At 39.4% G+C, this 25736-nt stretch overlaps 2 long non-coding RNA genes across 4 annotated transcripts in view; one reads left to right on the plus strand and one right to left on the minus strand.

Annotated features, from left to right (window-relative positions):
- Positions 1 to 25736, plus strand: part of LOC129145619 (uncharacterized) — a 649656-nt gene that overhangs the window by 493153 nt on the left and 130767 nt on the right. Inside the window, exon 5 of one of the 3 annotated variants that reach the window (XR_008551420.1) lies at positions 4985 to 5130. The exons of the other annotated variants lie outside the window; for them this stretch is intronic. This is a non-coding gene — a long non-coding RNA (uncharacterized LOC129145619). Of the gene's footprint in view, positions 1 to 4984; positions 5131 to 25736 lie in introns of those variants that run through there. 3 annotated transcript variants of the gene reach the window in all.
- On the minus strand, positions 3149 to 15289 carry LOC129145620 (uncharacterized). The gene is made up of 3 exons (XR_008551421.1): positions 15038 to 15289; positions 8562 to 8881; positions 3149 to 3666 (listed from the first exon to the last, which is right to left on the minus strand). It is a non-coding gene; the product is annotated as an uncharacterized LOC129145620 (long non-coding RNA).

Consider the following 25736-nt stretch of genomic DNA (forward strand, 5'->3'; position numbering starts at 1 on the left):
TTTTACCACCCCCATCCTGGGGTACATACCAGGAGACCTTCCACTATGTGTTAATCCATGGACATTTCCCCAAAAAGTCTTCATTTCAGAGGTCTGGGAATTGAACCAAGTAAAAAGAATGCTTGGATTTCTCCCCAGATTTTGAAAAATTTCTAGATTCTGCTCTAAACTACATTGCAGACGCACGTGCAGTTATGTTTACTCAGAAAATGCTATGTATTTCAACTTATATGTCTTTCAAATGCAAAGAAACTGGATTCACTCACTACTGATATCCTGCAGGCAGACAATAGATTTCTACTCATAAGGTTTAATTGAAGAGACTTTAATAATTAAGGAAAAATTTATGGGTTAAGTGGAGTCACCAAAGGATATTGACCGGTAACAGCAAAAAGACATTTCCGCCTCTAAAGCTAAAAAGAGAGAGGAATGAAATGTGTTTGGGAGAGCTGGAGCTGGGTGGAGAAGGCTGTCTGGTGGGAGCTGGGGTGATAAAGGAGTGTAGCCAAATGGCAGTAGGGAGACAAAGAGGAGCAGGTGCAAAATAATCCAGCCTCTCTCTTTCTGCTTCTGTTCTCCTGCTTCCTTTGGCCAAACACAACCAGCAAAGCTGGTGGGCATGGGAACTCAAGGGAAGCAGAGCAGACTCCTGAGACACAGAGAAGGGTGCGGGAGTGGACAGCAGAAAAGGATGTTGCAATGAACAAAGGGAAACTAACCAGTGCTGGGGTTAAGAAGGAGGAGGTTTGAAATTTGCTCAAAAGAATCTTCTTAACAGTAATCTGATTCACTTAATAAGAACTGGGGGTGATGGTACATGGTTTAATATGTCATGAAGAAGCGAGCAGATCTTCTGAATGGTGCTGTTAAGATATAGGAACTGAAACCCACTTATGAGAATTCTACTGACATGAAGGAGGGATAAAGTGTGTGAGTTAGAAGGGAACTTTTAGAGAGCTTCTAACTCAACCACTTCTCTTTCCTTCAAAGCAACACGGATGTTTATTTGATTGCCTACTGTGTGCCAGGCACTGTTCTCATGATTAGAACTCAACAATGAACAAGACAACCTCCAGTTCGGCAATAAACAAGAAAAAAAAATATATATATATATATGATTAGTCAGGAGGGGATATGTGCTGTGAAGAAAAGTAAGGCAAGGTAAAAGGTTAAAGAGGAAAGTAGAGCAAGAAATAGAGTTCCTCTTTATGGGGTAGCTGTGGAAGATCTCTCTGATTGGTGCCACATGAACAGGGACCCAGAGGAGGTAAGAGATGGGCCATGTGACCATCCAGGGCAAGAGCATTCCAGGCAGAAGGAACAGGAAGTAGAAGGGCCTTGATTGGGAGCATGCTTGGTGCAGAGCTCCAGGAGGGAGGTAGGGTGATAGAGATGAGACTAGTGAGCCAGCTGAGAGCCATGGCTGAGGAAACTTAACAGGCTGTGTAGAACTTTGTTTCATTTTCAAAGGGATGGAAAGTCAATGAAGAGTATTGGGCAGAGCAGTGGCATGATCTGGTTTACGTTTCAATACAATCCCTCTGCCTGTTATGTGAGAGTTGGGTGAAAAGGGGCAAGCAAGGGCAAAGGCAGGGAGACCAGTGAGGAGCCTGTTTTCATAACCCAGGGGCAGAGATTATCGGCCACTCCCAGAGGGGAAGCGGTGAAGGTGGTGAAAGTGGTCGGATTCGGGATGTATTTGAACATATCGCTGACAGGATATGCTAATGGGGAAGATGGTGGATAGGGAGACGGGAATCACAGATGACTCCAAGCATTTTAAACATCAGGAAAGATGAAATTGATGTTACTGAGTTGGGAGAGAGGTTTAGTAGAATAGGGAAAAAACAGCCATTAGATGAAACCTGTGGAGTTTCAATGTCATAGTGATATCTGTGGGAAAAAAAAATCAAATAATATTTCTCATTATAATGTAAATATAAGCACACATATACATATATGCATATGTATGTATTATGAGTATTAAGTTCAGGAGTGGAGTTGCGACTTGAGATATAAATTTGGTCGGGGTCATCTACAGAATGAAAGAACTATCAAAGAGAACAAAATACAGCCCTCAGCCCTAGAACACACTATTAATGATATTAATCTTTACTACTTTAATTATTATTATTATTACAGCTAATTTTTATTCAGCACTTCCATGTATTAGGCATAGTGCTTAGCACTTTACATACATTACCTTAATGAGTCTTTGAAAAATTTATCATTATCCCTACTTTACAGATAATGAAACTGAGACTCAGAGGAATTAACCAGTTGCCCAAGCCTTATAGCTAGTATGTGGCAAAGCCGGGAATCATGCCCAGACAATCAGACTCCAGATAAGGCTGCCAGCCCAAGCTTACATAGCAAGTTTGTGGCAGATATCTGATAAACTGCTCTATGCAACACTGCCTCTGCTGATTAAGTTCTTTCACTTCCATGCAAAGTTACTCAAAGTGCAGAATCACACCCGAACATAGAGCATCCAGATATCAAGCACACTCCCACACCCAGTCCCCTTTTACACGTCTGATCTCATTCTTCACCCAACATTATGAAATGCTCGACTCTGTTCAGAGGCCAAGGTTCTGAATCCTGTATCTTTAATGTCATTGTGGTGCTCAGCATAAGACCTTGCCCATGAAGCTGCACCATCCTGTGGACTGACTGCAAGTCTGTGGGGCTTTGCTAGCTCATCCTCATGGTGAGGCAGAAAGAGAGGATGATAGATGTCATATCCTTGTGATTGAGGTTATAAATTAGGACCAAGAAGAAACCCACCTTTTGGAAGGCACAGGAGACTGAGGGAACTTCCTAGTTACATCTGTGATACAATGACTTGCTTAGGAGAATTAGTCACAATCGAAGACATGAACCAGACGGTGGTCAGCATCCATTCCAGAGACTTTGATAGAGACTTCACCTGGGGCATGGCTATCCCTGACCCAGTCAGGGCGCCTCCCAAAGAATGGTGCTTTGCTCTTTCGTGCCTAAGCAGGCAGCACAGATAGCATCACTTTGCCTTCCACCATTGACCCTCAGAGATGTGACAGAGCCATAATTGGAATCTTTCAAAGAGCTATTTGGACAAACAGACTGTCAGTTCTTGGTTATAAGTAAGTTGCTATCAGTCATCTGAAAAAGACAAAATGATAGCAATGCACCACCATACAGAGACTATGCCCGACTCTCCAAGGCTGGTTACATAATCTGTAACTTCCCCCCACCTCCATTTCCCAAATTGATCAAGGGCATGCTGCAGGGAAAATAGGTCAGACTTGGAGTCAGACAATCCTTGGTCTGAACCTGGCTCTTAGGTTCTTCAGTGATGACCTTAGGTGAGGTATTCAATTCCTTAGCACCTCATCATCTTCATAAAGTAGGAGAAAGGAGGGAGAATTCCAGGTTCATAGGATTTCTGTGAGAATATAAACAGAACAGATATGGAAAGCCCCAACATGATAACTGGGACACACTGGTCCTCGAGAAACAATAGCCTTCATGATGATGATGTTGCTGGTGGTGGTTATGGTGATAATGGTGGTGTTGATGGTGACAGTGCTAATGGTAGTGGTGGCAAATATCATCATTCTGTATTTCATGTCCTGGGTTGGATCCATGACTCTTCAGAATGTAAACTGAAAGCCTTAGGTAGAACTGCTGTTTTAAAGAAAAAATGTTTAGTGAGATTAAAGGAAACACTTGAAGAACTGACTACAAATTTGTGTTATTATGAGCAATGAGAACATTTGACATTTATTTATTCAATGTTCATTTATATGCCAGAGATGACACTAAGTAGTTAATATGTATTTTGTTTAAATAATACCCTTTGAAGAGCAAAGTACAATTTGCTCCATGTCAAGTTAGAGACCCCAGGCTCAGAAAGGTTTAGCGTGTGATCCAAGGTCACAGAGCTGGGAAGAGTTTAAGGATGAATTGAAGCCCAGGGCTGTTCCATGTTAGAGCCCAACTGCTAGAGCCCAACTGTTAGAGTTCCTAACTGCTGCACCATATTGTCTGAGTCTTGACCACATGTACAGTAGTTATTCTGAGTGGGAAGAGGTAAACATGATCTCAGATAGTAGGGCTCTTGCTAATGGCTATAAAAAATTAACACAAACAAAAGTGTGTTGAGTTTAAGGTAAAGGTTGCAAACAAACAAGTCATAAAGAGATTTTGTTGGTCCCAGTGAGTATTTCTGCGTTTAAGAGCAGGAGATTTCTCTTTTAAAATCCAGATTTCTTGCTTCTCATTAAAACTCAAATGACCTAGAAAATTGGATTATATTTCCAGAATTGCTTCAATTAACTGGGGTAGCCACCATCTTTAGTTCGGTTGTGTGTTCTGAGTTTGTCTAGTGCCCAATACTCCCAATTTCTTTTGCCAGAAAATATCCCTTGTTGGTTGCTGGCCTGGCCCCATATGTGTTTTCAGAATACCCTGCCATCAAGGCCCACACATGGGGCCAGGGTGAGTTCAGGTTGCAGTTAAAAGAGCACAGGTCCCTACCTAGTGCCTGTACTTCTCTATGAACAGGCCATCTCCTCCCAGGAAAGATCAATTTGTTGCTGTAGTGACAGGGGTTTGCTCAACTCAGCTCCACCATCAACCAAAGCCCTGATCAGTCATTGCATGTCCTTCCTGCCCTCTTTGCTAGCCACTGATCATTAATTCTTCTCTATCCCTTTGACAGCAATATTCTCAGTCACCTCTTTTGCTGCCCCTGGTTTTACTGTGCATTTCCTTCTAAAGGTGTTGCTTTTCTTATTTAAAAATGTCTTGTTTTCAGCTTTTTATAACTAGTTCCCTCAAGTTCATGAGAAAGGAGGAACTGAGCAAGCCCAAAAATAATACTAAGACCTCTTTAGAAGCAGACATAAATAAAAATAGAGATAAGGAAACATATTATCTACTTGGCACTTCCCAATTTTCAATGCATAATCACATCTGTTATTTTGTTTGATCCTCAAAACAGTCCAATGAGATGGGAAGAGTAGGAGTAGTACATTCATCTTTGAGAGACGGTGGCTCAGAAGTAAAGTACTCTTCAAGTTATAGTAACTGGTAGACAAGAAGATGTAGATGAATCCAGCCTGGAGTGAATCACCACATGCATGGTGCCTCACCACAGTAAGTTTACTGCCTTATCTTGGGCCTTTGGTCTGACAGAACAGAAACTGAATCATGAGGGCCAAGGGTCTCCTTGTTATACTGTCTTTCCTCCTTCCTACCCTTCTCCTTTCCACAGATGGTCTTGAGCACCTACACTAGGCCAGGCATGTCCTTACTTCAAATCAATTATGGCATGCCAAGAGAAGATGGTTCAAGTGCTACAAAAAATTACACCTTGTGTTTTTTTTTATGATTTTCAAAGCCATTTGTAGCAGCCCCGTTTGCTCCAATTTACAGATGGAGTTTCAGCTCTAAAAAGCTGGTCAACCACAGATATGAAACTCAAACCCAACTTTTAATGCTTTGGCTTTGATGCTCTTTTAATACTAATAGTAGGAGCATGTCACAGTGCCTGGCACAAAGTATGTGCTCAAGAAATGCAGATTAACACCGCATTGCCTCTCAAGATGACTAACATCAACATTTCAAGGGCAAGAAAACAAGGCCCCTCAGGAATCTTAAAGCACTATTGTTCAGAAAAAGCCAACAATGCCTGAAATTAGTCACTATCATTCTCACCTAAAGCAACATGTGAAGCTAGAGAAATATAAAAACAAACACCTCTGCTGAGGCAGATAATGTAGATAAAGATTTTTTCTTAGCTTTGTTGATTTTCTTCCCTGCCCAAGGATGATCTGTTAAGAAGAAAGTATTTTTCCCTATCTATCTCAAACCTCATTCCAGACCCAAAGTCCATTGTTGGATAGTAAGTAGTAAATCAAATTGCTGAACCTTCTCTTGTCTTTTACCCTAAATGAGTTTCCAAGTCTATATGGGAGGGTCCCAAGATTCTCATCTTAGATTTTGTGGGTTTTTTTGCAATTGTGTAAAAGGGGAGTTCGTGGGAAGCTGTTTGATAGGAAAACTTTGGTTTGGCTTGGTTCAAATACCAATACAGAAACAAGAGCAAGTCAAGAACCAATTGTGTTTTGAACTGTCCTTATCAGAGGCCTAATTGTCCACACCCTCATGTCCAAGTGGATCTGGTACCTGTTGCTCCTGTCTGATCTGTTCCACCCTTCTCTGCATAAGGCCAGGTGTAAGTCAGTTTTCACTCTGAAAGAGCATCCTGGATGCTATGGGATAACAGAGATATCGACTAATTCACCAAGTTCATGACTTCCTCATCCTTCTCTACCACTTGGCCCTCTTTGCCTTTATCCTGTTCAACCTCATCACCACTCCCAGAATTAATTAGGTGCATTGGACTAATGATTAAAATGATAGACAGCAAGAGTGTGGATTCTGTAAAACAAAGGAAATGGAGCTACAAGGGAATAGAATTTTAATACTATTTTTAATTCTCTGGTCTGGTGTCTTTCCCATTCTTATTTCCTCTTGTTTCTTCTCTCTCATTGTTTAAATCAGTCAGTGTTGGGGACTCCCCGGTGGAGCAGGGGTCAAAGTCTCAGTGCTATCAAGTTATTACCAGCCATTGCAGCTTGAGTTCAATCCCCAGCCAGGGAGCTACCCACATGGCGCCGCAGACCTCTCCTGTCTCACCTGCTGCTCCCCTGAGCAGTGTATTTCAGTGGATCCATCTGCTCTGCTCCCCACTCTGTCACTGGTGAATCCTCTCATCCCCCACACCTCTGGCCTATACCCCAGTTCTTGTATGCATAAATAAATAAAAACAAACCTTTTTAAAAAAATAAGTGTTTTTCTAAGTGTAATCTCTGAACCAGCAGCATCAATGCCACCTGTGAATGTGTCAGCAAGGCAGATTCTCAGGCCCTCCCCCAGACACACAGAATCTCTTGGGTGAGGGGGAATGAGGAAGCAATTTGTGCTTTAGATAGCACTCCAGTCAGCCCTCAGGTCAGAGGTCTACTAGCTTAAGTAATTTTTTCCTCGCCTTTGGTCCCCTCATAGCTTTCTGACTTCTGATATGTATAAATGGACATAGATTTTGTGATCACACTGAAAGAGTCTTCAAACTATAATCTTTTAGACACAGTCAGAAGAAACTTCAACCTCTAAAAATTCAGCTAGATGTAGTGGGTAATGTGTGCATAGTGGACTCTGCTATCAGGTTCTCTTGATTCAAGTTCACACATGTTCGAATCCAACACCTCTTAGCTGTGGGTTGTAGGCTAGATATTTACATCTTCTCAGCATTGTACATAAATGAGGCTAAAAAGGAAAAAATTATATTATGGTTATTATGGAGATTAGGGTTATTATGGGTTATTGTGGAGATGATAGCACATGTAAAGCATCTAAGAGATCATCAGTCACTCAGGAAATACTCTCTCCTTCGTCTTCATGGGTCCTTCTTGCTGGACGTGGGTGTCCAGCAAAACCACAGTTAAAATAAATATGCCCACACTTTGGTTCCTTCTTGCCTCTCCCAAGACTGCATCAAATAGGCCAAGGTATCCCCTGAAGCCAGTCAAGTGACCAAAGTGTCTCTCAATCTGTTATCTAATAAAGATGCCTAGGCTCTATCTTCAGAGTAGAAAGTGACCAATATTTAAAAAGTGGAGAGTTAAGTATAATTTTTTGAGGTAGCATTGGTTTAAAACACTGTATATGATTTAGGGATAAAGCTTCTCACCTCTTCAGATTCAGGTTATCACAACACACCCATCAACAAAGGACCCTTATCCCTCTACCACAGTCCATTGGTGTGGAATCCCTTCCCCTCTTTGTTTTCATCCCCACCATCCCCCTCTGAAGTCATATTTCCAGGATTTATTTGGTTTAGAATTGTCTATTACTTTATTTTATTTCTCTATATTCCACCTATGGTAAGACCATCTGATAATTGTCTTTCTCCTTCTCTTATTTTGCTTAGTATAATCCCCTCCAGCTCACTGATGTTGTCACAAATGACAAAAGTTCAGTTCATGCTTTTTTATAACTGAATAGTATTCCACTATATATATATATACACATCTTCTATATCTTTCTTTGGCACCTAGGTTGTTTCCATAATTTGATTATTGCAAATAGTGCTGTAAAGACTATAGGAGTGCAACTAGCCATTTGAATTAGCATTTTTGTATTCTTTGACTAGATACCTAGGAGTGGAATTGCTGAGTCATATAGTAGATCTATTTTTAATCTTTTGAGATGCCTCCATACTGTTTTCCATAAGAGCTGTACCAGTCTACATTACCAAAAGAGTTTATTTTTCTCCATACCCTTCTCTTTCTCCTTTGAAAGGACAGAGACTTTTCTTTCTCCAATCTTACTTTCTTTGTTGTAGACTAACTACATATAGGTGCTGATTTATTTCAGGTCCATATAGGTGCTGATTTATTTCTGCTCTTCAACTCTATTCCATTGGTCTTTGTGCCTATGTTTATTCCAATACCATGCTGTTTTGTTTATGATAGCCTTGTAGTACTATGAAGTCTGGGAGTGTGATAACTTACCTCTTTTGTTGTAAGGATTGCCTTGGCTATTCAAGGTCTTTTGTGGTTCATATAAATTTCAGTAATGATCTATTTCTTTGAAGAATGCCATTGAAGCTTTGATTAGTATTGCATTGATTCTGTATATTGCTTTGGGCGAGATGGCCATTTTAACAATGTAAATTCTTCCAATCCATGAGCAGGGAATGTCTTTCCATTTCTTGTGTCTTATTTATTATAACAATGTCTTAGTTTTCATTGTACAGATCTTTTACCTCCTTTGTGATGTTTTAACCCAGTCCTTCTATTTGGTCAGAAGAGGGTGGAAATGGGCATGAAATCTAGAGAATAGAAATTCGTATTTAAGAATTTGTTCTTTCCATCAGTCCAGCTAGAAAGAAAGATACTTCATTAATGGAACCTCAATTGTTTTTGTCCCTAAATAGGAGAAGGGGAAGTTCAAAGTGTTTTCATAGTCTGAGTGAAACTGTCCTTAGATACATTTTGTGTTTATCTGTACTAATAATATATCATTTAATGACCTCTTATTATGTTCCTGATCCTAAGCTATTAAATCACATGTACACATTAGTGCATTGATTCCTCAGAAGTAATTATTATTGTCCCAACTCCAATATACAGATGACAAATTATGAAGGCAACTTTCCTGAGCTTACCAAGACCTGGATATAAACCTGGGATTCCACTCCAGAACCTGAGCTCTTAATCACTAACCCTCAATTCCTAATTCAATTTCCCAGCAACCTCAATACAAGAAAGTGAATCTCCAGAGGAATGGAAACCATTATTCTATCCATTGGAAAGTTTGAGGCTCCCAAAACAAATCAGTCAGTTGGCATTTTGATTTATAAATCTGTCTCCTGTTAGTTTCCTTATGAGTCAGTACCTGAGAACTTGATAAATTCAGGGATAGCTGATTGAATAAATCTTCTAAAGTTACATAGGTGAAGGTTAGGTCCTGTCCTCAGATGACCTCACCAAGGAATTGTCTACCTGCACAGGCCTGCAGGAAGCTTCTAGCCAACCAGCCAATTGTCTTCTTGGATACCACGCTAAGTGCCCAACATGCAGAGCTATATAATACTAGATAATTCAGAGAAAAATGTAGATGATTATCTTGGAAGGAGCAGGATTCTAGGAACATTAAGAATATAGTGGAGCTAAGTGCCCACAGAAATCCTAAGTTAAGAATGGCAAAGAGGTTTCATTTCAAGTAACAAATTCAATCAGTGGGTGAGATTGTCTGAGACTTTGCATTAAGAAGGCTTCTGAGACCACTTCTGGGTAAATAAAAGAGAATGTCATAATTAACTGGCAATATCTGCAATGATTACAGGAGGTAAGCAACTGGCAATATCTGCAATGATTACAGGAGGTAAGCCTGTCTTTTACTTACCATCTCTTTCCCAAGTATTAGAATCTCAGTTTATATTCCGTTACTTTGAATGCAGTGTCCAATTACATTTAGGTGGAAAATACCATATTTTGAAAAACATTTACCAGTGACAAATTTTATGAAGTCATTGCATATATTTCATATAATACTTAAGGGAGGGTACTTACTGGTTTATATGCAAATTGGTATTTACTTTCCAATACTTCTGCCCCCAGAGATTAGTTTCCAGGCAAGCATAGTAAAATATAAAGAAAAAAATTACTTCAGTGTAAGAAATTTAGGGGTATAATTGGGTGCTGAATTTTCTTGTGAATGAAGGACATTGCTTTGGGGACATCAGTCTGTTTATCTAATATCCTCTTAAAGAATATCAAGCATCTTAAAGGGGTAAATATCAGTTTGTCTTCTATTTGAATGTTGTGATGGGAATTGTGTCTATTCCATAAATTAGAAATATAATTTAAATCTGCCCAAAACTGCATTTAAATTGCTGTTGCTTGTAGATTATTGTGTACACATTTTTTTCATTTATAGCTAGGCTAGTAAAATTAATAATTGAATTTAGCAATACTAGTGAATATATTATCAGTGTACAAAAAAAATCTATTATATTTCTATATAAGCAACAATTAGAAAATGAAAGTTTTAAAATACCATATAAAATAGCATCAAAGCATGCATGAAATAGGAGAGGTTAAATCTAGAAAAAGACACGTAAGATGCTACACTACAAAACATTACTGAAGGAGATCAAAGACCTAAATAAGTAAAGGATTCTACCATGCTCATTGATTAAAATACCCAATACTTGTTCCCATAATTGGTCTATAGATTCAGTGCAGTCTGCATCAAAATAACAGAAGAGTTTTCTGTGTATATGTGTGCATACAAAAAACAATTGTTATTTGTGAAGACAGTCTTGAAAAAACCTGGAAGACTTGCATTACCAGATCTTAAGATTCATTATAAAGTTCCAGTAATTAAGACAATCCATAGTGGCATAAGAACAGACAAACCAATGGAATAAAATCTGAAGAAGACTGTCAAATATATGGTCACCAGATTTCTGACAATAATGTCATCATTCTACAATAAGGAAAGGATGGACTTCACAATAAATGATCTGAGTAATTGGATTTCCATATGGGGAGGGGGTGGGGAAGTAAATTATGACCTCTAACTTACACCATTCACAAAAAATCAACTTCAGATGTGATAGGAAAGTAAATCTTCTAGAAGAGAACATAGAATGCTATTTACATTATATTGGGATGAGCAATGATTCTTTAAACAGAACATGAATAGCACCAACTCTGAAAAAAATTGATAAATTAGACTATATTACTTTTGTTCATCAAAATATAATGTCAAGAGAATAAAAAGACAAGCTGCAGATATAAATAGATATCTGAACACATCTAACTAATAAAGGATGTGTATCTATATTTTTCAAACTCTCATAAATCAATAAGAAAAAATCAATAAGAAAAAAAGCATCCTCACTGAACAATTAGTAGAAAACACTGATGAGCATGTCACCCTTGCCAGGCTCTGTGCTGAGCACTTTCTGTGGATGCTGTCATTGATTTCCCAGGTGCCCCACAAGGATTGGCCCTACTGTTGTCATCCCCATTGTCCAGATGAGTAAAGTGAGATTTAGCAAGCTCAGGAGACTTGCCCACGATCTCACAGTTAGTTAACAGCCGACTGGGATTGCAGCTCTGGATGCCTGTCAAATGAAAATAATGAAATTCAAATTTTTCTTTTAAAAAGAAAGAGAAAAGGGTAAGCCCCTGATAACTGGTTATAAATGTCCTCAGAAAGTTGATTGCAGTCTAACCACCCACTGGCCTCTCCCTCAAGCTCAGGCCCAACAAATGGATGCTGTGACTAGGCTTTTCCTTCTCAGTCCTCAGACTCCAGGACTTGGGGGAGGGGAGTGTTTGCATTGGATGTTAGGGAATTACTGTGGTCGACACTCACTGGATTTCCTGTAACTGAAGAGAGTGATGTAATGGTACTCAACCAGGGTGGAAAACAGGCCTCAACCTGAGGTGTATGTGAACCACCCTCTGTCTTGCCAGGCCTTGGACTGACCCTGAGCCCGCTCTGCCATGTCTGGCACACACACCCCTTCACAACCTTCTCTCCTGCCCCCCTTGAGATTTCTCTCTTCTAAGAAGCCCATGACTGAAAATACTAATATGTGGGTCAGTCTCAAATACAGCCTTTCATTTCACTGAGAACTTAGAGTTGCTCATCAGCAACAGAATTTCTCTGATATGAGGTGAGGTGGACGGGAAGGTGGAGCATTGCACTTAGGGAAATACTGGAAAGGTTTTTCAGTGCCTTCATAGTGAGTGACTGATTTCTGACATGTCTTCAAAACTGTAAATAAACCAAAATGACAAGAGGTAATAAAGTGCTGGGAGTCAGGGGAGGCTTCTATCATTTGCAGATCAGGTTGCAGTCTCAGGCATGGAGACCTTCATTCAGTTCCTCTCGGAAAGTTTGAACAGCCAGAGAAGACACAGTAACAAATGAGGAGTCTCCAGCAGCCACCTCCAGTTTCTGACCTAGCTGAATAGTTCCTCCCTTTGCATTTCAGAGCGATCCCATGGGATTCTACTCTTCCCAAGAAAGCCTCAACTGCCTAACATAAGTTTTGCCAACATTTCTAGAAAAATCACTAGCATCAAAATATTCTCCTCAGCTAAGAATTTCTCACTGAGTTCCCTCGCACTTATAGTACATTGCCCAGCCTCATCATTAATCCACTCATGTGTTTTTACTAATTCATTCACTGTCTTATTTTCGCATTCATTTAACAAATGTGCATCAACTACCTACTATGTGCTCTGGGGAATCAGTTGTGAACAAGAGACAGGCTTCTCTTTCCCAGGTCACATAATTAAGTGTTCCCAATTTAGTTTTTATATATGATCATACATCTAGAGAACATTTATTTAACACCTCTTAAGTGCTAGGCACTGTTCTACACAAGCTTAGATATATATTCTCTCATTGATCCTCACAATATTCCAGGAAAAAAATTCTATTTTATAGGTGAGGAAACCAAGATAGAGAGGCTAAAAATAATTTCTTTTAGGCACCCTGGCTAATCAGTGACACAGTTTGAATTTAAGCTAGGCATAGCCCATTCTCTTTACCACTTAATAGATCAATATAGGTGAAAAGGGGAAAAATCCAGAAAGCTATAGCCAAATGTCAATCAAAGTTATATTGTTATTCAGAGGTAGAGAGAGATGACTATAGATTTGTATTTTACTCTTGCTATATGTTCTGTATACTCATTTTCTTGCACTCTCTCCCTCTTCCTCTCCTGATTCTATTTTACTTAGAATTGTATGATGAGAAAGTCAATAAGGTTATAAAAGCACATAAAAAACAGTTTTGTAGGAGTAAGGTAGGTGAAGTGGTGGCAGATGGGAAGCTTGTGTTCAGGGAGAGGTCTGACAGAGATTTCTTACCCCCAGGAAGAACCACACAAGAAGGAGATGCATCTTCACCTCAGGATTCATTCAGCTCCTCTGCCCATCTGTAAGCCCTTTTGGTGACAAGGTCTGGTATTTGCAAATAGGAAGATTCTAAAGTAGGTAGGATTTTTAGTGATCGTGCCGGCTGCATGAGAACAATGTGTGCTCAGGGAAAAACATGTTGCATAATCACTGGCCCAGAGAAGGTTAACTGCACAAAAATACCTGCTTGGGAGTAAGGCTTGGTGTCAGCTCAGGCACTAAGACAAGGCATCAGTTTCCCAGGCTGCAAATGCCTCCTTGCCCAAACCTCTTCACAGCTATGAAATATGCCGTTATCTTAATCTTATTTCAGTGACATCTCTTATTCCAATGTCAGTATATTTGTTTATTCACAATAATAAAGGATGACTTCATACATCAGATCAAAGGGAAGAAGACATAATTAAACAGTCATGTTGTGGCAGATATTTACTTTTCAAAGCAAATATATGAAGTAAAATATGGTCATCCCATTTTACAGATGAGGACACTGAAGCTTAGAGAAGTTAATTAACTCATACAATAGTTTTCCACAAGACAAACTGAGAAGAAAAAGTAGAATAAACTTAAAAGAGTTGTAAAGCAAAATGCATCACCCACTCTTTCATGTGGGTGCTGAAAATGAAGGGGTTGGGAGGATACCCTTTCTTTTGAGAATTTATGTTTTTCATAAAGTAAACCTGAAACCCTATTTAGTCACCTAATCAAACCAAAATACTCTTTTCTGTGGCTGAACATACAAAATGGTTAGGTTATGTTGGGATGTTATGTTTATTCTAAGTGTAATGGGAAGCTATTGAAAGGGTTTTGGCAGAGGACTGACCAGATAGGATTTGTGTTTAAAGCTCATGCTGGTTGTAGAGGGGATAATGGATTGAAAGTTTTTCTCTTCAAATGCACAGTAGATGCTATTTATATTTGTTGTCTGTTCACTTCTGCCTGTCTGTGCCTATTCGTGTCAGCTCTGTGGGTGTAGAAACTGTCTATTTCTTTTTCACTGTTGAATCGTTAGTGGCTGAAGAGGTATCTGATCTGCTAAATAGTTGTTGAATGAATCAGTGAATTAATCAATACAAGAATAGGGCCTCCCTGGTGGTGCAAGGGGTTAAGTCTCAGCACTATGAAGCTATTAGCAGCCACAGCAGCACAATTTTGATATCTGGCCAGGGAGCAACCCACATTGCATACCAGACTTCTCCTGTCTCACCTGCTGCTCCCCTCAGTAATATATTTCAGTCAATCCACCTGTTCTGTCCCCACTCTGGTGAATCCTCTCACCCCCTGCACCTCTGGCCTATACCCCAGTTCTTGTATTCATAAATAAATAAATCTTTTTTAAAAAATCATAGAAGAACAGGTGAATGAATGAAACAGCACACAAATGAATATAAAGTGAAAGAAAAGCAAAGAATGTCATGAAAGCATAAAAAATGAGAATTTAGGGGTGAAGAGAGTGATAGTGGTTGTAACTTGGAGGCAGAAATGAAGAGAAGTGAAGTCAAGGCAAAATATGACATAAAATGAATGACTTGCTGGGGTACCTGATGTGAAGGCTGAGGTAACGCACTCAATACGGAAGGTGATCATCTCCCCGGTCCTTCCAAACTGTACATCCAATTCAGTGCAGTTAATTGAAGATGAGTGTTTTCCAAGTTATTTATTAGCTATTGTACAAGAATGTTGCAAAATAGCAAGCATTATTTTTGAAATAATTAGTTTATGTCACTGAAAATAGGGGGATAAAAGCGGTTATTTTTATAGTATCTACAGGCATCTGTTGGTAACTAACTGACTATGATGCTTACCTCAACCACCCCACCCCCCCCCCGCCCTTAATCTCCTGATATTTCTATAAGGTTTCCATGGCTAGGTTTCCATGGCACCACAACAATCAGTTTCATCCATTCAGGCCAAAAAAAAAAAAAAAATCTGGTCAGAAAAAAAAAGGCGTTAGTGCGCCTGAATGAATGTACCTTCTCTTTGCCCCCCCCCAGACACACTCACACACCCACCCACACACACACCGTTGTTTCTAGCACACAGCTAGATAAACAAGTATTTATAATAACTATTTATTTACTTTTGTACTTGAGTTAAAATAGCTCTCATATCTTATAGACTTTTGTTCACCATCTTATTAATATTTATAAAGAGCATTTTCCAAGTTAAGTGTTTTTCCACTCTGGTATCTGAAAGTGATTCTCTTGAGATTAGTTGCCGAAGAGACACTATTGTTTTACAAATTACAAATAAATTCTTCTCATTTTATAATCCTCAAAGACCCACTGTTATTTTATTATCTTTATTTCAAAAGCTGGTAGCTGAGGAAATTATTTTCATCCATGTGTATGAAGCAAAGATATTCCTTTTCCTGCAACCTCCTTACTCAGAAGTTGTTGGCTAGACAGCCCTCCTGAGCTAACCCTATGATTGGTTTTTTATTTTGAATTTTTATTTCTTTGACATGAATGTTTTGGCTGAGCTCACAGAGGTTCATTCACAAGTTTCAGAACCTCACTCTCCAGATCTAAGACATACCCTTCTGTGACACAGTGGTCTATTGAATCCCTGCTATGGTAACTGGTAGATGCATGTTCCTGTCAATATTCCCAAGTCATAAAGCTGGAATGACTAAATAAACAGCGTGTGGGTTCAATCACTTCAGGCTTCCTCCTTTGTAATATGTTTACTTTTCTTGGGTGGGTGCACCTGTTGATGGTGGACAATTTTTATGAAAACAATTGAAAGGCTGTGATATCTTCTCAAGCCAGATACTTCTGCAAGGTAGTAGCCACATAAAATACAACTTAATTATCAAAACTCTTTAAGAATCAAATAACAGGGCCAGCATACTTTGGACTCTGACACCCAATATATTGTGCTGGGGTCTCAGAAGTTCCCACACTTATTGCCATTGTTCTAACTCAGTTTGCAACATATCCAGTTTCTACAGTTTTTGAATCTTCCTAATGTCTGCAGGGTGGTCCTATAGATTTACAGGTCTCAGTTTCATAAAGGGCTCAAGGAAGGAGCTCTGTGTTGGACACAGAGCTAATGTCTCAATTAATGAGCATCTCATTTGAAAACAACTTATTTGGGAACTGTCCTGCCATGATTGTATACAGAACCCGGGAAAGAAACATGAGACACTTTTAATACACAGGTGTCAAAACTTTAAAACAGTGTCCCATCAGCTTTTGGACATGTTTCCTTTTTGGTTTATATTGTGTAGAACGTATTTTGGGAATCAGGGACTGTGAACATAATTGATCAAGTTTAGTAGTCTTCAAAGTTTTCCCATTGCACGTACTTCTTGGCTACTTTGGATCCTGATTTTCCTCTTTTCATGTCCAATTACTTGATGCTGTTTCTCTGTGCTCCAGCCACCTTCATTTTTTTCATTTCCTTGACATCTTCATTTTCCTTATATAGTTCCCAGTGCTAGGCAACTTATACCACATACACATGCATACACACACACACAGAGACACACATACACACATATGTACTCACCAAACACACACTCATCATTCACTCTTTTCTACCCAATTAGCTTCTAGTTGTCTTTCATATCTTAATTCAAGTACTGCTTCTGCAGGAAAGCCCACATTAACCCTCCCAGTTACTCTAGGTTCTTCTGCATTCTCATTGAACCTATTCTTTTCCTTCAGAGCTCATAACTCAGTTGGCAATTATATAACCATTTGGGTAATTCTTTATCAATGACAGTTTACACCCTGGATTTTGTAAATCCCATGAAAAAAAAGCCTGGATCTGTTTTTTGCTCACCATTGTATCCTCAGCTTTACACATAGAACTAACACACGGTTGATTTGCAGCAATGCATGGTTGGGTGAGTGGATGGGTGGGTGGATGGATGGATGGATGGATGGATGGATGGATGGATGGATGTGTGGGTGCATGGATGGATGAATAGATATGCATGAGTGCATGTGCATGTCTGTTAGGGAATGCTAATGTTTAACTTATGAAGTATATTTTTGGTTTTCTTTAATCCAGGCTGTCTTGATAAACATTAAGTAAAACTGACAATATTTTTCAAATGAATCAACTCCTTTGCTACTTCTGCTTAAAGAACCAGCATCATTCAGTCACATATTTACCGTGAGTGATTCATGTGCCAGTGGTTGGCATTCAAGAATAAAAATCTATTTGTACAACTTACGAATATCATGTAAATACCATGCCTTGTTAACTAGGCGTCTGTGTTCATTTCAGCTTAATCACAGAAACAGCAATTACTCCTCTCTAACACCATTAACAGCCTCCTAATGTGCCAGAGATAAATTGCTCAATAAACAAATGTTTAAATACATTAGCAGTGACCGATTGAGTGTTTGGTTACACACCCAGCAGTCATCTTCCCTTCATTTTCTCCTTCCCTCTGCACCTCCCCACGGTGGGGCTGCCTGTGGAATTTGGGCCAGCTCCAAATAGATAAGATGAAGAGTACAAATACGTACACTGAAGCTTAAAGAGAAATGATATGGAAGGCCCCGTCACCCACTACTGACTGGTACAATACAGCTGGGAATGCATTTTTGATCATGTACCAGATAATTCGAATAGTTGTAGAATGGAGAAAGGTTGATAAAAAACACATGGGGAATTGGAGAGCTTAAAATAGTTGAGATTGCATACCAAGACTAAGTTTTAATTCTAGCTACTACTGGTTCATGCCCACTCAAAAGTTGACTTAGGGAGAAATGCTTATAGTATAATTCTGCTAGTAAAATCATGCTTAAATATAGAAACAAAGGTCTGGTAGGATTACCTTATACTGTGGCTTCTAATTATGTAGTCTAGTTTTGCCAAAAGGGTCCAGTAATCATGGGAATGGATTTTGTGGTTCATGAAAAAAGGCATATTCTTTGAGGACTGGAGTAGTGAGGTCAGGGGCAATAGGCATCATATGCCCATACTACTACCCTGAATTGTAGCTTCCATTTCCTTTTAAAATGTGTCCAACTCAGAAGAATTAATATTTTAAAGCTTGTATTGTCCTCACATTTTATTGATTCATCAGTTATTTATATAGCTATATCATTTGGAGGGTACAACTTCACACCTTCTTCGTGCACGTGCTTCACTCATCTTCCATCAAGACCCCATGCCAATATCCTATCTTCTTCCTTTTCCTATTCCATTCTCCCTCCCCTCCCCCAGTCCCTCAGATAACAAGTATATTTTTCACACAGTCTGAGAATTATTTTTGCTGTGCTTTGCCAGTTTGTATTCTTTCCTTATTTATATTCCACATATAAGTGAAACTCTGCATTTCACTCTCTGACTTATTTCACTTAGCGTTATTACCTCCAGATACAATCATTTTGTTCCATGAGACTGAATAGTATTCTGCTGATTATATATTCCACAATTTCTTTATCCAGAGTCTCTTAGGTACTTCGGTAATTTCCATAGCTTTGCTATTATGAATAATGCTGCTATAAATATAGGAATAAATAAATTTCTTCATGTTAGTGTTTTCATAATCTTTGGATACATATCTAGCAGTGGTATTGGTGTATCATATGGTATTTATATTTTTATTGTAAGGTATCACCATATCATTTTCCATAGAGGCTGCACCAGATTATGTACAATGGATGAATGTTCCTTTTTCTCCACATGCTCGCCAACATATGTTGTTTCCATTCTTTTTGATATAAACCACTCTCAAAGAGGTGAAATGGTATCTCATTGTGGTTTTTATTTCCTTTATAATAAGTGATATTTTTCATGTACATTTATGCCATCTTACTGTCTTCATTGAGGAAGTGTCTACATAGTTCTTTTGCCCATTTTTTAATTGAGTTGTTTTGTTGTTGTTGTTGATGATGTTGTTGAGTTGTATGAGTTCTTTATTTATTTTGGAACCCCCTGTCAGGTGTGTCATGTACAAATACCTTTTCCCAGTCTGTAGGTTCGTGGTGGTTTCATTTGAGAGACAGAAGTAAAGCTTAAATTAATTCGTAAGAATTTAATATCCTAGAAATCATTCTCCTAAACTTACTGTTTTAGATGTTTTAAAAAATAAAAGCAATACATGCCCATTGAACTATGTGTTTGCATCTACATAAATATATAGACCTCTACATAGATAAATAGATGTAGGCATTTCTATTACATAGTACAGACATTTCAAAATTAAAGTCCTTGCTTGTCTCCTGCTGCAAATTACATCTTATTCTCCAAAGACATCTAACAATCTGACTTACTTACTTCATTTTACACAAAGGGGATACTATCATATGTACCATTCTGCAACCTACTTTTTTTCTTTAAGACAGATTTTAAATGTGCCATTGAGGAAAGCTTGCACTTACTGCCCTATTTTTGCAATTTCTTATGAAACCACAATAATTTCAGAATAAAATGTTTTCACTTTTTAAAAAACATATCATGTTTACAGGGCCATTTCAATACAACTACCTTCATCTGTTGAGTGGGTTACTAGTGTCTTATTTGTTATGATATATAATAATTCTCTGAAATAGTCTCCCATTGATAGGCATTTAAGTTGTTTTGAATAATGATGTAATGAACAACCTTGTACTTACAGACCTCTAGTCATGATATGGTTTGACAAGCTGAGTACCTCATTGTTTCAATTGTGGGCATGGATATAAACTTCAGAATCTCATGTAATTGTATCAAGAAAATTTTTATATTCATGAATTTTTTCTTCTATAAGAAATATCTAGTCATAGCAGACAAAAGCAAATCACTGCAACATTTATGTCTACTCTCCATTAGTTGCTTCTGCTTTTTGGTCATGGTTTTCTCCTGGAGGGTGCCTATGCTCTCCAGATCCTTCCATGTGTTCAGAGGACAGTCCTTAAATGCCCTGCATGACACAGAGCAGCTTTCAACCTCGATACAATGAAGCAAACAAAACTATCTGCTAGTTCAACAAAGAGAAGAAGATTCCCTGAGTTAGTTGAAAACAAAAGCAAGGAAATGATGAATTGCTTAAAACTGTACAGTAGTCAGGCCCTATAAACACGACCCCACTTCCTACTGGACAGCCAATGAGAAACTTCATCAAAATGCAATACTTCATCTCTGGTGTGAAGCCTGTGTCATTTTGAGTGTTGATATTTGCCATCATAACACATATCCCTTTTGATAGTTATTAATGTAACAAATTTAGGAGCCCTTACTATGTGCAGTATGCTATGTGATGAGTAGTGGGATAAAAAGATTAATAAGGCAACCTGTGTAAACACCCCCACCACCAACCACCCCCAAAATCCATTCTTTCTAGGTGAGCAGTTCTTAGCCTCTTCCACAGCCAGGGACTCCCTTGAAAAGCTGATGAAAATTGTGGAACTAGGAAAATACATGTGTGCATATATACCCAAAATTTTACAAATGACTTAACTATTACTGAACCTTGGAAGCCATCCACTAACTCATGAATCTACATTAAATCTCTTGAAAGAAATGCAAGATGGGCAAATGGAAAACTTAAGAGTTATCCAGTTGAAAGTTTCTCTAGTAAAGAATGTAGCCATACCTTATAGCACTTCTCTTTTGCAAAGTGCTTTCTCCTATCAACATCATCCTGAGTATGCCAGATCATAATATGCTCAAAAATAATATGCTCAAAGATATGATATGACTAGCACAAATCCACTCAGCTATTAAAGTTGAAAGAACTCTGAGGGGAATCCATGCCTTTGACATGTACTCAGTTTTGTCAAATGGAGTAGATGAACAGGATGAAAAGTCATGAGCAAGGTTTAAAAAAAAATACCCTAGTATTTATTATAGAGATGAAAAGTCATGAGTAGTTATCAGGATTACTTTTGTTGGTGGACATTTTTTAAATTTTAGAAAATATTGTATCTTTCTTCTCTTTTTTTGTTTCTACCCTCACCTCTCTCCATCCAGCTCTCTTCTTCCATCCTCTCTCTTTCTCACTACTACATATTTATTTATTTATACAATCAGTTCCCATTATTAAATTATTTATTCCTTGAAGACAGAGACTATAGTTGGTTTATTTTTATTTCCTTGGTGCCTACCAAAACATCTGGCATAGTCAGAATTCATTGTCGAGTAAATGAAGGTAATTATACAAAGAAAGAGATTTGAGAGATTAACTTCTACTAAATGCATTCCTCAGCTCATGTTCTGCCTTCAAATATCATCTCTGGGAAATGAAAACTGTCCTCAGTTCATTGACATATTAGTCTTTGTTTCTCTGGCATTTTTTGTTCTCCTTTCTCCCCCTTTTTAACTGTGATATTTGATAAGTGGAACCAAACTGGATCAGGTCTAGTTTAAACATTCAACACTAAGCAATCTTTCACGTCACATAATCAAAAATTTTCCATGTTATATGCCAAAATAAAAGAAACTTTAAGGAATAATTTAATTATTTAAATTAGTTGCAGGGTTTGGGTAATTTTTAGCTGAAACCTTATTGAAAAAAAATAGGAAAAAGTCAAACTGTAATTTACCACCCAAGCCAAGCCAAATGACAACTGTGGAAGCAATGTGGTTGCTAAAACAATAAATGAATGGTTTAACTTCTCTTCAATCTTGGAAACTATACCCACCCTTGCCAAGAAAGAGTGAGGGGATAAGTCTGTATGTCATTTAACTATATTGAACTCCTTGAGGTTAGGATTTATTCCTGATGCATCTTTGCATTTCAGAAAATCATCTGGTACATAGTGCACAAAAACTTTTTACTAAATTGCTTTGGATTTTTGCAAAATTTATACATTTGTAATACATGTTTATATGTATGTACTCAGCATATAATTATCCTATGTGGGTGGATAACCTAAAAATGTAGGTGTAGGGGCAGGACTGGTCACAGTGCAGGTTTTCTGATCCAGCAGACCAGGTGAAGGAGGAGTCAGAGTCCTCAGTGGTTTTGCAGGTTTTTATTGGGATTACGAGGTACACGGCAGGCAGGGGCCCTGGGGGGCCGGGAGGCTGGCAGGCCTCCCAGCCCCCAGCAGGTCTTCACTCTGGGCTCTCAGGCCTTCTCTCAGCTTCTGCTTCTCTTGCTTCTCTCTCGGCTTCTTCTACTTCTTTCTTCTCTCTTGGCTTCTGCTGGCGTCCCCGTGACACCGTCCTTAAAAGCACAGTCGCCTCCCCTGGTGGCGCAGCGGTTGAGTGCTGGGCTGCGAGGCTGCCCGTGGCCTCTGCAGCGCTGGTTCGATCCCCGGCCACCAGAGAGGGTCCCACTTGGCGCGCAGACCTCTCCTGCCGCCCGCTGCTCCCCTCAGCAGTGTATTTCGTCAGTCTGTCTGCTCTGCTCTCCCCTCTGGCTCTGGTGAATTCTCTCACCCTCCCGCACTTCTGACTGTACCCAGTGTTTGTATAAATAAATAAATAAATCTTTAAAAAAAAAACCTTTATTTCAAAAAAAAAAAAAAAAAAGCACAGTCTTAGCCCAGGTGAATCCCATCTACCTAGGCCCACACCCTACTTCAGGTGCCCGCCATCAGGCATGCATTCAGGACCGCAAGGATCTATCATCTTTCCTGATGGCGGGAGGGCTGAAAAGCCTGACATTTTTCCTTAACCTACAGTAGGCCATGCCCCATATTGTCCCAAAAACAAAGTTTATAAAGCCCAAAATAATCATTCGTTGTTACCAAAATTGTTTTATAGAATTCCATCTAGTACATGCAGGCTCTGGTTAAAGCTACCCAGCATAGTACCAATTCTTTATAATACTATCTTTGAAATGGTTTTCTAAATAAAAAGGTAAAACGATTCATACTTAATGTATATTTTTAAATTCTAGTCAGGATTGAAGATAGCACTTCTTTCTTCTATCGCTAAGTTTTGCTATACCACATAGCCACCTTCTTAGTCAAGGGGGAGCTCCACTCCACTATCTTGAGTATGGTCTTGCATTGTGGGTTGCTACTCCATTGTAGGGTAAGTAAAGAATCAGGCTTTTCTACCCTCCTGCCATTAGGATTGATGACGGATCCCTGTGGTCCTGAATGCATGCCTGATGGTGGGCACCTGGAGTAGGGTGTGGGCATGCATAAGTGGGTACACCTGGGCTGAGATGGGGCTGAGACTGGGCTAATAAGGCGGTGTCATGGGGACGCCAGCTGAACAGCAGAGCGGAATAGCAGAGCGAAAGAGAACCAGCAGAGAATGCCAGAGAGAGGCCTGCAAGCCTCCTGGTCCCTCCGCACCCCTGTCTGCCGTGTACCAGGTAAATCCCAATAAAAGCTTGAAAAAGCCACTGAGAGCTCCAGGACTCTCCTCTTTTACCCCGTCTGCTCCGATCATAGAAAACCCGCCCTGTGGCCCTTCCTGCCGCTACATCCATATTTTAGCCTTTTCCTACCATTCAGTTCAGCCTTGATGGACAGTTCTGGTCACAATGGCTGACAAAGTAGAGGTGGACTTGTAGCTAAGAAACTGAAGAAGGAGGGCCTCCCCAGCGGAGCAACAGGTTGAGCGCAACACTGTGAAGCTGTCCACAGCCTTTGCAGCGCTGAGGATTCGATTCCCGGCCAGCCAGGGAGATTCCCACATGGTACAGCAGACCTCTCCTGTCGCTCCCCACTGCTCCCCTCAGAAGTGTGTTTCGGTCCTTCTGCCTGTTCTGCTCCCTGCTGTGGCTCTGGTGAATTCTTTCACCCTCCCGCACCTCTGGCCTGTACCCCAGTGCTTGTATAAATAAATAAATCTTTAAAAAATATATTAAAAAAAGAAACTAAAGAAGGATATAATGTGAAGCTTAAAGGTATTTTATAAAGGTTCAATGCATTTTAAAGGAAATGGTTGAGTTTGAAGCTCAGCAGGAAATTAGGGGGTTATGGGAATTGTACAGTACCATCAAGACTCTAGGAAGTGTCACTGCAGCCTGAAAGGATGACCTGCAGCTGGAAGCAATTAGGACCCGAGGTATCAGATTCAGAAGAATGAAAGGAACCAGGAACAATGGTTAAATCATTGTTCCAGGAATATACTTTCAGAATTCCTAACTGAGCAGATTCTTATAATTCTCATTTTCAGAAATACATCACATGCTTATGTTTCCTACTACTTTGAAGCACCAAATTATTCCAGGGACAATGAGACAACCCAAGAACCAGTTCCAACCTACCTTGTCTAAATTACCTTTGCAACAAGGAACACTGATTTGGGAGGGAACACTTGGGGTCATTTCATCATTCCACATATAATAATTCCACTTTCTCAAAAACCAACTCTCTTCGTCTGAAGAGGGAAGCCAGATTACTCTTAGGAAAGGAGCTGGGCCCATTCCACACCTCTCTTCCCTGTGTCCTCTGGACCCACAATGGCTGGTCTGAAATGTGGTCACTCTCCACCAGCACCTAATTTAATACCTTGGCACTTAATAAATATTTAACATAATCAAATGTACTTGCAGGAAACAGCTTGGAAGTGAATTGCTTCGTGTTTAAGCAGCTGTTTAGGAATTGTCCATTTTGCAAAAGCTGAATTGATTTGTTAATAAAAACAAATGATTCCCCGTGTTACATGATATTCTTTTAGTGTTAGTTTCAAAGCTCCATGCCCCAGAAAATAGCTCCTTTATGAAGAGGGAATGACTCCATTTTTTAAAAAGATATTCAATCTGGGTCTCCCCAGTGGCGCAGCGGTTGAGCGCTGGGTTGCGAAGCTGCCCGCGGCCTCTGCGGCACCAGTTCAATCCCCAGCTGCTCCCCAGCCACCGGAGGAGGGTCCCACATGGCACGCAGACCTCTCCTGCGGCGCGCTGCTCCCTCAGCAGTGCACTTCGGTCCTTCTGCCTGCTCTGCTCCCCGCTCTGGCTCTGGTGAATTCTCTCACCCTCCTGCGCTTCTGAGTGTACCCAGTGCATGTATAAACAAAACAAAAACAAACAAATAAAACATGCCTCTATTTAAAAAAAATTAAAAAAAAAGATATTCAATCTATTCATTTGACAAATATTTGAGTACCTCTTATGTGTCTAGTAATGTGCCAGGCACTGGAAATGTAGCAATGAACAAGGCAGACAAGCTTTCATGGTGACTACATCTAAAAAAACCAAAACTAAATACACAAGTAAATAGATATAGTACTATGGAGAAAAAGAAGGTAGACAAAGGAGACAGAGAATAATGAGAGCTGTTATATTACAAAGACTAGAAGAGGTGACATTAAAGAGATCAAAATAAAATAAGAGTACAGGACATATGAATATCTAAAGAGAGTTCCAAGTAGACAGGAGAATAAAGG

The sequence above is a fragment of the Talpa occidentalis genome, unplaced genomic scaffold (genome assembly GCF_014898055.3).
Source record: "Talpa occidentalis isolate TD23 unplaced genomic scaffold, MPIMG_talOcc4v2.1 talOcc4.13, whole genome shotgun sequence".
Taxonomy (NCBI): Eukaryota; Metazoa; Chordata; class Mammalia; order Eulipotyphla; family Talpidae; genus Talpa; species Talpa occidentalis.